Below are 12,339 nucleotides of genomic sequence, written 5' to 3' on the forward strand. Positions count from 1 at the left end.
TCCAGCCTAGATATTTAAGTGTGGGCTCAAATTCTAGAAGTAGAGTAGCGGGCTAGGGGTGAGTACACTGCTAGCAGGTCTGAAGCTTGATATCTGGCCCTATGTTTGTGTATTGGAAAGGGTGTCCCGCTGTCATAGATGTGACTCATGATAGGACAAGGGGATCACACACACCCCAGGGGCTGAAGACTAAGAATTAACGGGTGCCTGTTGTGCCTGTGGCCATGTGCCAGGCTCCATCATCTGCTTGTATGTTATACATTCATTTGATAGCTACTTGGTGAGTTCCCATCACCTGGGAAATGACACTCTATATAAAACTCTTCATATAACTTCATTTACTAAATAGGCCCCACAAGTGAGCATCTGCGGATGATATGTGATAAGACAGACATAGTCCCAGCTCCCCTGGGAGGGCAGCAGACAGAAAAGCCTGTGCCAACTGGACAAATGTGCTGTGAGCTGCGTGAAGAGCTGGGAAGGACAATAAGACAAGGGAAAGTGCTTGAGAGGGTGGCTTGTGGAAATGGAGGCTGGGGACAGTGGAGTGACTTGCCCATGGTCACATGGCTGGTAATGGAAAGTCAGTCCAGGTTTCCGTCTCCAGCTGGACCCTTTTGGAAACTGCCAGATGAATGAATGCACACTCGCTGTGGCTGTAGATCTACTTTTCCCAGCCACATGCCCAGACTGTATCCCCTTCCCCGTGCCTTGGCAGGCCCAGGATCGCGGAGATGCCATTTGGAGCTCATTTTAGGAGAGGAGAGCCTCTTCAAATTCTAAAAGAAGAAACTCTTTTTAAAAGTAGTAGCTGCCATGGAAGTCTCATTTAGGTGAGCAGCGAGTCAGGGGGCATCTCAGCAGCATGTGATTCAGAAGTGACGCTTTCAGTCACTGGTGAGAATAATGCAACTGCCTTCCCTTCCAGTCTGTATTTTGAGATGCTCAAGAATGACAGTAACTTACTCCAGTGGGTGACTTTGTTTCTGTATTGAATCAAAGATGTAGTCTCACTTAGCTGACCAACTATTGGGAGACTGCATGTTTTGACTTGCACAATGTGTTTCTGTATAATTCTCAAGTGTGAGGGTCTGATTTCCTTCCTGAGATGCTCTGCTTTTAAACTAAAGCATTGGGATAAAATGATTTGTGTGTAGACCTGTGTTTTCCCAGCATGAAATGAAGCATAAACATGGCAGTTACCTAGTTAACATGTCCAGTCTAGATACCTAGGAAGCAAAGTAAAGGTTTTGTTTTGACTTGGGCCAATATGGAATTTTTTTGTGTGTGGGGGGGGTGTTGGGGAGGGAGCCACTTAGGTCACAACAGCTGTCATTTGCTGGGTCCCTACTGATTCCCAGCTGGCCCCATGCCCTGCAGGTCAGACAGGTGTCCCCCCTTGTGTCAATTAGAGGGCGGGGAGGCTGTTTGAGATCACACAGAGCAAGTTTTAGTCATCCGGATATACAGAAGGAAGGACCCAGGGGTAAGAGTGGCAGAGGGAGGGAAGTGGGGGAAGGGGTGGAAAATGACAGTTGTGGCTCCAGATTGGGAAGGCGGGAGTGAATCAGCAAGTGGTAAGTTTGGGGGAGGTGGCAGCGGGAAAGCAGGTTTCTCAGTCTCTGCTGATTTCGAAAGGGATGTGGCGGAAGTGCGCAGCATCAGTTACATGCAGTATTTATGCCTTGACCCAGGTGCAGCCCCTGAGCCAGGTGCAGGGGGGCAGAGAGTCAGCACTCAGATGAGAGGCAGGCCGAGCTTTACACAGGGCAGAATTATGCAACCCTGTGGGAGCACAGCAGGACCTGGCTTAGCAACTCTGAGACTGAAAGGGTCTGGGGGGACGTCGTCGTGCCCTGGCTTGAGGGCTGATGTGCTATATGTGAATTATACCTGCCAGGTGCTTCAAGCAGAGCCTGCCATACAGTAAGTGCTCAATAAATATTAGCTCTTGGATTCTTTAGTTTTAGAGCTCATAACCAGGGTCTTGGGATGTCCCTGTACTCCTTGAAATCGCACGTACAATTTTGTATGTAGATGTGTGTATTTACTGGGAGGAGATAAGATTTCTTTCATATTCTGCCTCAAGGGGCTCCTCTGGCACTCTTAGGCCAGGAGCCCCAGGACACTGTGAATTCTATCAGGTTTCTTCTGGGCTGTTTCTTCATCTGTGCAAAGAGGGGTCTGGATAAACAACTGCCCCCGAGATCCTTTCAACTAACGTTGAGGACAGGCTGAGGGTGAGTTTGGCTTGATGCACCTACGCAGAGGGCAGGCCAGGCAGCTCTTCCCGGAGATGTGCAGGGGCAGCTCATTTGAAGGGTACATCTTGAGCCCCACTCTAAGCCTAAAAAAGTCTGAGCAGGCGTGCGGGGGCCTCCTTGCTGGAGCAGGCTCTCCTTGACACCTATTTTACATTTCTAGAACTTGTCCTTGTCCAGGCCTCTTGGGTCTCTGAAGAAAGGGAAGCTGGCAGATCCTCAAAAGCAGAGAGTATCATTATAATGGAAACTTGGACACTTTCCAGAATTGCAATTGTGGTGAAAATATTGAAACAGGCAGCCTTGTCACCCAGGTGCCTGGAAAGTACCCCAACATGGGCAAGTAATTAGATAGAGGCCAGGCACGATTATTTCTTCCTACAATGTGCTGGAACTTGGTGATTTTGAATTTTCTCTGGAAATGGAATATGTGCCTGCTGGCCTATTTTGCCCCCTGTGGTCAAAAAGATAGTGGCGGCCTCTGAGTGGGAGGAAAGGTCATGAGAGGTGGCGATTGCTTCCCTCCCAGGACAGCCCTGGATCTCAGGGGAGGTTCTGTGCTGCTTTGCAGTCGGCAACTGCCCCCAGGACCTGAGCCGTGGCTCCTTTGCTATGAGTTTGGAACCTGAATTTCAGAGTCTGAGAGCTCTGGGAAGGGCATTATTGTCTCACCTGGTGTTGAAAGGGGCTGGACAGCTCTGCCTGCCAGCAGATGATGCCTATGAGCTGATACCGGTGGGGGTAGGTCAGCTGGCACCTCCATCCTTCCAGCCAACCAGATGTTTGGCATCTTTTTTAGCCTGGGTGTTGAATCCCATAGATCCACAGAGGGGCAGATGGGTGGTGGGGTAAGCCTGGGCACCATGCTGACCTGGGTTCAAGTCCCTCCTGTGTTTCTCATTCCATTACCATGACCCTGGGCAAGTGGCTTAATCGTTTCCTTGTGCTTCTGTCTCCTCATCTGTAAAGTGGGGTTAATAATAATCTCTGCCTTGTAGTATGGTTTGTGAACTAGAAATAGTGCAATTCAAGATTCAAGGGAGCTCCTCAAATTGAGCCTCTCTCTCCTGGCTGAGTTCCGAACCTATGTAGAAAGAGGGAGGGGAAAGATAAAAATGCGATGTTTGTTCCTGACCAAAGCTGACCTTGGAGAGTGTGACTGAACCTGTGGACAAGTGGGCATTGCAATCCTGAACTGAGAACGGGGTGGTTAGGCTGGCTGGCCTCCCTGCAGCCCCAGGCAGGCTGGGAGAGCTGCAGCCTTGCCCAGGGGTGGCCTTCCCCCACTGGGCACCAGCAGGGTGAAGTGCCGGTTCCTGGGAAGATGTGGGGCTGGGCTGCATGTGTCCAGGTCCTCCTTCCGCACTCCTGGGATGCTGTAGACACCAGCAGGTGTAGACACCAGGAGAGTTACTCCCTTCATTAGGAGTGGACAAGAAGAGAAGAAGACCCCCCCCACACACACCAGTGAATTAAAATGCTGAGCCCGGGCTGGACCCTTGGTAGGGAGCTGACAAACGGTACCTATTAGGTGTGCAGTTGATAAGGACAGCAGGACATTGAGGCTTAGCGGAGGCCTGTCAACTGTGTGTTGTTATCTGCAGAGCAGGGCCGTGCTTGGGCAAACTGAGGCAGTGATTAGCTGTGGGCCCCAAGGCTGCAGTCTAAGATAATGCGGATCAGGCTGAGTGGAGGGACTGGCTGACTAGCAGCCTGGCCAAGAGAACCCTTCTACCTCCTCTTGGGTTCACCCGTAGGGCCTGAACCTCATTGACCCTTGCCCCTATCACCACTTTCTGGAAGCCTTTGCTGGTAACTCCCACCCTCTCCACCACATCTTCCTCCCTGCAGCCCCATGCAAGTGTCACTTCCCACCCCTGAACTTCCCATGCTACTCTGGTGAACTCAACCTTGACCTCATCCCATCATCTAGTTCCTGGGTGTGTCTGCTCCCCCAGGCCTGGTGAACCTCTCTATGGGGAGGGCACCTGGGAACCCCCTCCCAGCTGGACCCACACATGATTGTGAGATGCCGCCATTTGTTGAATTAATACATCAGTTAAAAATAGTTCTTTCCAAAACCCATATCTCCTGGAGAAAGGGCTGTCTAGGATTTCGTGTGGGCCTCTGGGGGTACACCCAGAAGACAGAAAGGAACCCCCAATTTTGTAGCATGTTACAGGAAATTTGATACCTGTCCCTACATTTCTGAAGGAGTCAAGGGCCTAGGGTAATAACCTTGGGTTTCCTGGAGTTAGGTTTTGGGTGATTAGAAGGTAGTAACCACAGCTTTTATGTCTTGAGAGTCTTGGGGAAATTGTTAAGGAAATTTGGTTGTTTCAGGAACATAAGCAGGAGCCATCTACTCAGGCAAGAAATGTGGGGGCTGTTAGCGTTTCTTATAGCCTGTCTTTAAGTGCCATGAGCCTTTGTTTGGAATGTAAATATTTGCATTAAAAACATAAAGTATATCCTGGCATGTATATGTTGGGACCATAATTTCCAAACCAAAAATCAGACTATTGGTCTACAGAGGATTATTTCCTCTGATTTGTGAACCTGTTTATGTAATCTTCCAAATGTACACACACAGAACTGTATTGCTTTGTGCACAAGGATCCTCCAGTATTGCCGGAGAGCAGGGGTGCCCTGGCGCAGCTGGGCCAAGTGGTTGTACCTCCCAGCATGCACCTCTGATCACGCTGTCTGTTAAGCTCGGCCACGTGGGGGCAGGTGACATGCTAGCCAAGGCCCCACGGGATTGACCGGCAACTCTGTCCTCAGTTTCCTGTACTTCCAGGTGGGGGTTGCCCACAGCTGCTCATGTCTGGGCCATGGAACCAGAAGCTCTATTTCTGAATTGCTGTGGCTGTAGGAAGACGCCGAGAAGGGGGCATTGGTGTCCCTTCTGTGGTCTGGTGGAGGGAGCAGGAAGTTCTCATTTCTGATTCAAGGCTGAACTCAGGGCCTCTGTGAGGCATCTTCCTCAGAGTCCTAGGGCAGTTGAACTTTATAATTTTCCTACGAAGAACAGCTCAGATCTGTTGGACCCTCATTGGAGGCAGAATACCACCACTTCCCTGGTATCCACCCCCTTCTCAGGAGGTTGGGGGCTGCAGTCACGCTGGGTCAGGGCCTCTGCTCCTCGTGTTGTATGTGCGTGTCTGTGCGGTAGCGGGTGTTCTCACAACTCTCTGTGGCAGCCCCCCCGTGGGAACCCTCTCCCCCCAAGTCTCTGCAGATGGAGACGGGGTCAGCTGGACTGAGGAGAGGGCCAACCTGATCTGTAAAGTAGCCCCGAATCAGGCTTGTCCCTAGCCTGGCAACCTCCCTGTCAGCACAAGGTGAAGGGCAGGTAAGAGAGGAGCAGGGAATATTCTGCCAGGGCCTGGTGCCACCAGCTCGGGCCTCTGGTTGGCTGGCACCAGGGCCTCCTTTGTCTCTGCTTCCCAGCCACCCAGGGTCCTTCTCATGGGGCTGACCCCTCCTTTGCACACTGTACACCGTTACCATGGGACTGGGACTCAGTTGAGGTAACAGGAATCTTCCATCTTGCCTTTCCCATCTGTTTTGCACAGGGTATGGCATCCTGGCTGTAGGAGTGTCAGGCATCTCTTTACTTGGGAGCCTTGCCTTCCTTGGGCCCCTGGGATGCTGAGGCCTACACAGAAGAGGAAGTGAAGGAGGGAGGTGGTCCAAGGAGAGAGGAGGTGGTCAGAAGGCAGCCCCCGCACTGCCCCAGATGCCATCCGGTGTTAAGCACAGTACTTCCTCCATTCATGCCTTCCCTTGACCCACAATGAACATGCTTCACATGAAAGAAACACTGGCCAAGCTCAGACATGATGCGTGCTTAAGAAGGACCATCTTCTTGTGTGCTGAGGGTTCTTGAGCTGCGGGAAACTCTTTTCTGTGGTCATCCTTACCCTGGGTGTGCAATGACGTGACAAAGATAATGTGCTCCAGAAAGCCCCGTCCGACGCCCCATCAGGCCAGGAATCCAAGTGCCCTGTGTCCAGAGTCAGAGGAAATAGCTGCTCTTAGGACATGCTGAACTTGCCTGAGAACATTATCAGTAGGAATAAATAAGAGGAGGAGGGGATGCTCTGGTTAATGAGAGTGGGACCGGCTTGACATTTGTGTCATTCTAACTTTGAAAAGCTGTTTATTCCCTCTCCAGAGCAGCTTCAGTGAGAAATTAGATATGGAGAAATGTATACGAGGGACGAGTGGGAGCTTAGCAAATGTGAGCTCCTCATCAGCAATACCTTCCAGGCAAAAAACCATTTGCCCATGTCGACAGATCCATGAAAACCCGCGGATCCTTTGCATTGTACATAATTTAACTCAGAGCACAAAAATGATATGTTAAAAAGTAGATGAAACCTCGTTTGCCATTTGGGTGGGAGGGAAAAAAAATTGCTTTCAGCTCTTAAAACCAGAACAAATCAGTACAAAAATGCAGACCTGCTCACTTTGAGTCAGCGGGGTTTTTTTTTTAACTTATGGGAGATTTGCCCATTTGTGTGTGTATATGTATGTGTATGTGTGTGTGTGTATACACACATATATGTGTATATGTATGTGTGCATATGAATACCTATATATGTATATATATATTTGCCCATTTGCATGTTTATGCATATGTGTTTATATATGTGTAAGTTATGTATTTTACAAAGTTCTTGGCAGCTTTATTTATTTATTTTTATTTTTTTTTTAGATAATTATTTTTATTGAAGGGTAGTTGACACACAGTGTTACATTAGTTTCAGGTGTACAACACAGTGATTGAACATTTATATACATGATAATTCTAGGTACCAGCTATCACCATACCAAGTTGTTATAATATTTTGACTATATTCCTTATGCTATACATTACATCCCGGTTATTTATTTATTTTACGATTGGAAGTGTGTATATATATTTTGTGAGGGCATCTCTCATATTTATTGATCAAATGGTTGTTAACAACAATAAAATTCTGTATGGGGGGGTCAATGCTCAATGCACAATCCTTAATCCACCCCAAGCCTAATTTTCATCAGTCTCCAATCTTCTGAAGCATAACGAACAAGTTCTTACATGGAGAACAAATTCTTACATAGTGAATAAGTTACATGGTGAACAGTACAAGGGCAGTCGTCACAGAAGCTTTCGGTTTTGATCACGCATTATGAACTATAAACAGTCAGTTCAAATATGAATATTCATTTGATTTTTATACTTGATTTATATGTGGATACCACCTTTCTCTCTTTATTATTATTATTTTTAATAAAATGCTGAAGTGGTAGGTAGATACAAGATAAAGGTAGAAAACATAGTTTAGTGTTGTAAGAGAGCAAATGTAGATGATCAGGTGTGTGCCTGTAGACTAAGTGTTAATCCAAGCTAGACAAGGGCAATGAAACATCCACGGATGCAGAAGATTTCTCTCAAAACAGGGGGGGAGGTTCTGAGCCTCACCTCTGTTGATCCCCAATTTCTGACCTGATGGCCCCCCTGCGACTGTGCCTGTCTTAGGTTGTTCCTCCCTTGAAGAATCTTACCCGTCTCTGGCTAACCAGTCATCTTCCGGGGCCGTACAGGGAAATGTTAAGTTGGTAAGTGAGAGAGAAGCCTTATTGTTTGAAAAGGTTAGTTTTTTACTTCTTTGCAGATTTATGCCCTGTGGCTTCTATGCCCAGCATTTGTCTTGAGGTGTCTTTACCACTTGGAAGAATTATGATACTTGGTAAATTCAATATGTGGCACGAATTCTATTTAAGGGTTGTAATTAGGAAGGAAGAAGAAAAGCTATAGAGGTAGCAGACGGAAGAAAACCTGGGAAGATTGATTATTTCTTTGACATATCTCCTTGTAGAGTAACTTCAGCGTGTATAGGTTTTAAACTACTAATTAAATTGCACACACACATTAACATAATAGGAATACAGTTACATAACCAAAGCATACCTGTAATTACCAGCCATCTCCAGTGAAGCCAAGAAAACCAGTTAGGCACCTTAGGCATTTGTGAAAACTTATCTATGATATGGTGGATATTGTCCAACTGTACTTGAACAGTCTGAGAGAAATCAGACAAATTAAGACAGCCCATTCCTGGGGACTGTTCACATCCCATATGTTCTTTTAACAGTAGATAGTCTGTAGTCATAAGATTTTGGAGCGCTACAATTTGCACTTCTCCTAATTCTTGGTTGAGTTCCAACAGTATAGATCCAGTCAAATTTGTTGTTTTGCTGTATGCACAGGCCAGCTTAGATATCTCCTTCTTCATTCCCATGGCAAGTCCAGGAACTGGTGGGATGGGTGCATCTACACCTGTAGCAGTGCGTGGATCTTTGTTGGGGTTTTTTGATGATCATCTTCTGGCATGAGTCTTCCCGAGAGTGCTGATGTTGGAAGTTCTTTTTCATATCGTATCTTAGTTCATTTTCGGGGTAGCCAAATTAGGCTTTGATCCTCTGTATAAACACAAACAGACACTTTGCCTACACTTTGATATGCCCTTTATATCATTGTGTAGAACTCATTGTAGGTCACCACACAGGAACTGCTTTTTTTTTTTTTAATCATCAATCTACACTTACATGATGAATATTTTGTTTACTAGGCTCTCCCCTATACCAGGTCCCCCCTATATACCCCTTTACAGTCACTGTCCATCAGCGTAGCAAAATGTTGTAGAATCACTACTTGTCTTCTCTGTGTTGTACAGCCCTCCCCTTTCTCCCCCCCCATGCATGCTAATCTTAATACCCCCCTTTTTCTCCCCCCCTTATCCCTCCCTACCCACCCATCCTCCCCAGTCCCTTTCTCTTTGGTACCTGTTAGTCCATTCTTGAGTTCTGTGATTCTGCTGCTATTTTGTTCCTTCAGTTTTTCCTTTGTTCTTATACTCCACAGATAAGTGAAATAATTTGGTATTTCTCTTTCTCCGCTTGGCTTGTTTCACTGAGCATAATACCCTCCAGCTCCATCCATGTTGCTGCAAATGGTAGGATTTGCCCTTTTCTTATGGCTGAGTAGTATTCCATTGTGTATATGTACCACATCTTCTTTATCCATTCATCTATCAATGGACATTTAGGTTGCTTCTTGGCAGCTTTATTTTTAAAAATCATGCAATAGATTTGTTTTTCCCTCCATTGAACCAATTTTTTAAACAGCTTTATGGAACTATCATTCACATTCCATACAGTTCAATGGTTTTAGTACATTCATAGATATATATAACTAGCACCACATTTAATTTCAGAACATTTTCTCTTACCAAAAAGAAGCCCTGTACCCATTAGTGATTCACCCCCTGTTCACCTGTGTACCTTCATCCTCCAGCTGTAAGCAACCAGGAATCTACTTTTTGTCTCTATGAATTGCTCTGTCTTGGACTTTTATATGAATGGAGTCATGCAATATATGATTTTTGTGACTGGCTTCTTTCACTTATCCTCATGTCCTCACAGTACATCCGTGGTACAGCAGACATCAGTACTTCGTTCTTTTCTTTGGCCGAATAATATTCTGGTGTATGAATGTGCCACATTTGATTCATCCATTCTTCTGTTGATAGACATTTGGGTTCTTGCAGCTTTTGGCTCTTATGAATAATGCTGCTATAAATGTTCATGCCCAAGTTTTATGTGGCACATGTTTCATTTCTAGGGTTATATTTTATGGAGTATTTTTACTTGCGCTTAATAATAAGATTCATTCACCTTTTTTACATGCTCTTTTCCTGGCCATAGAAAAGGCCTGGATTCTCCTGTGGGTTTGTGATCACCTTCTGAATTTTAGAGCTTGGAAAAGCCTTTAGGGAAACAGTCCAGCTTCATTTTGTAGATGGGAAAACTGAGGCCCAGAGAGGCCATGGAGCCAGGATTGAATCTGTGTTTTCAGAGTCAGTCCAGCTATCCTGAACATTCTTTCTAAGCTCTTAGTAAAGCCCCAGATCACTCTCTTGACCGGCTTGGGGAAGTAAATGAAGGTTGGTTAGATGGGCAGATGGTAACCACCTAGCTGAGCCCACTGTTGTCAGCCCCTTTGACCTGACAAAGGCCAGAGAATGGCTTATCCTCTGCCAGCTGCCAAATGACAATTGCAACTTGTGGCGCCAGTGCCTTCAAGTCCTTTTTCCCCTGCAGCAACGGGAGGCCAACGCTCATCCGGGGAATAATTAAATTAGGAACCAATTCAGAGAATGAAATTTTATCTGATCTGGCCGAGTCTGTAAACAAGAGGCTGTGATTGTGCCTCCAGGATACATTATGAAGTTATACTTTAAAGCATTGCGCTGGGCCAGAGCATTGAAGGAACCATGCCAGCCAGGAGATCTCCCAGTGTGGGCATTTTGCACAGGCTGGGGGTCATCCTAGGGTGTTCAGCGATGTCCCCAGATTAGCCTTTCAAACACCTTGTTTCTAGGTATCATTTGAGTTCTGATGTAGTGGAGAGAAGTGTTTTGTGGCTGGAACATTCTTGATGCTTAGGAAAGTCCATCTGTTAAGATCCTCATGGAAACATGTCATGTTGCTGTCAATGACACCATAATGCACCATTACAATTGTAATATGAAGGAAACCTCAGGAAAGTCCTGGGCTCTAAATCCAGGGTGCTACGTTGGAGCCCCCATGGAGCTTTCTGAAAGAAGCACATGTACTCAGGCCTACGGCAGTTCCTGGGGCAAGCCCTGGGTGTCTGTGTGTGTGCAGGTGCATGCTTGCCTGGGCACATGCACATGTGTGTTAAGGTCTTTGGCCTAAGAACCTCTGATGAACCTTAGCAGTGATTATAATCGTGCTTCTAAGAATTTCCAGTCGTCCATGGCAAAGATGCGGGATGAATAATCTGCACAGTGATCTCAGAAATGAGCCTCTTTTGTCCCCAGTCTGTGCTGGGACTTCAGCTGTGACACTGCTTGGGTTTCTCAACCCGACCCCCTGGCTGTTATTACCATACCCTTTCCCTCATCGGCTGCATCTGTGGGATTTGAGATCGGTTTCCCCTCTCTCCATGGATGCCCACCCTAATCTCCCCAGCAGCCCAGCCAGATGCCCAGGGGTCTCCTTTGGCACGTGGCTGGTCAGTGCAGGAACTGCCTCCTTCCTGCCTCTGCCGCTGGAAGGCGATTATCCCTTTAGGACAGGAAGTGTGTCTCACTCAAGGTTATATGTGCAGAACCTCTCCCATTGGAAAGAATGATTAGGTGGATGGACGGATGGACAAATGGGTGAAGGGAGAAGGGCAAGAGCACATTGGGTAACCGAACACCTTGGCCTGCGGGGCAGGGGTAGCCCAGGTCTTCTGGGTGGCCTGGCTCATTTTCTCTCTTGCTCATCCCTCTTTTAAAGCTGGGGAAACGGAGACCTGCAGAGGGGGAGTGACTTGTCCCTGATGCCTCAGCTTTGTTAATTGACGGCACAGGGAACCTGACCCATTTCTGACTCTGCACCTTCCCTACGAGTCCCTCTGCAGTGACTGAGGACTGGCTTTGTGCCCGATGTGGTCCTAGGCACCGGGGTTCCAGCAGTAACTGGACGGACAGGGTCCCTGTGCTCACAGAGTGAATCTTCTCATATGGAGAGACCAGAGAGTGGATAGTTCACAGGAGCAGAGAGCAGACAGTAGTGAGTGTCCTGTGGTGGGAAATACCTTTCCAAGGAGGTGACATCTAAGCTGATTCTTGAATGACAGGAAGACACTGCTGCCTAAAGCTCTGGAAGAGCATTGTGGCACAGGGAACAGCCAGTGCCAAGACCCCAAGGGGGAACTGTTTCATGGGATGGGATCAGGTGTGCTTGGGAGGTCCTGGGAAGGCCAGTCAGAGGACTCGGTGCCTAGCGCCCTGGTGCTGACATCCACTCTTTTCTGTTCTACATCCTCCAAATGGTCATTTACAGCTTCGCCTTCTGAACATCTTGTCTCCAGGTGAAGAGCGCTTGTTGATGCTGGTCGGCCCACAGCTGCTGCACTGGGCTAGGGAGAAACAACACCCCATGATTTTGTCCTCTCACGTAGGGTTTGGCTTGTGAGCAGAAGGAACTTTTATGTAAGCACATGCTCGAGGCA

General features: G+C 47.2%; 1 protein-coding gene across 8 annotated transcripts in view; it reads left to right on the plus strand.

Moving 5' to 3' along the window:
- CHST15 (carbohydrate sulfotransferase 15) overlaps positions 1-12,339 on the plus strand; it is a 79,205-nt gene that overhangs the window by 6,698 nt on the left and 60,168 nt on the right. The window lies entirely within an intron of this gene.

This window comes from Manis javanica, chromosome 7, assembly GCF_040802235.1.
Source record: "Manis javanica isolate MJ-LG chromosome 7, MJ_LKY, whole genome shotgun sequence".
NCBI lineage: Eukaryota > Metazoa > Chordata > Mammalia > Pholidota > Manidae > Manis > Manis javanica.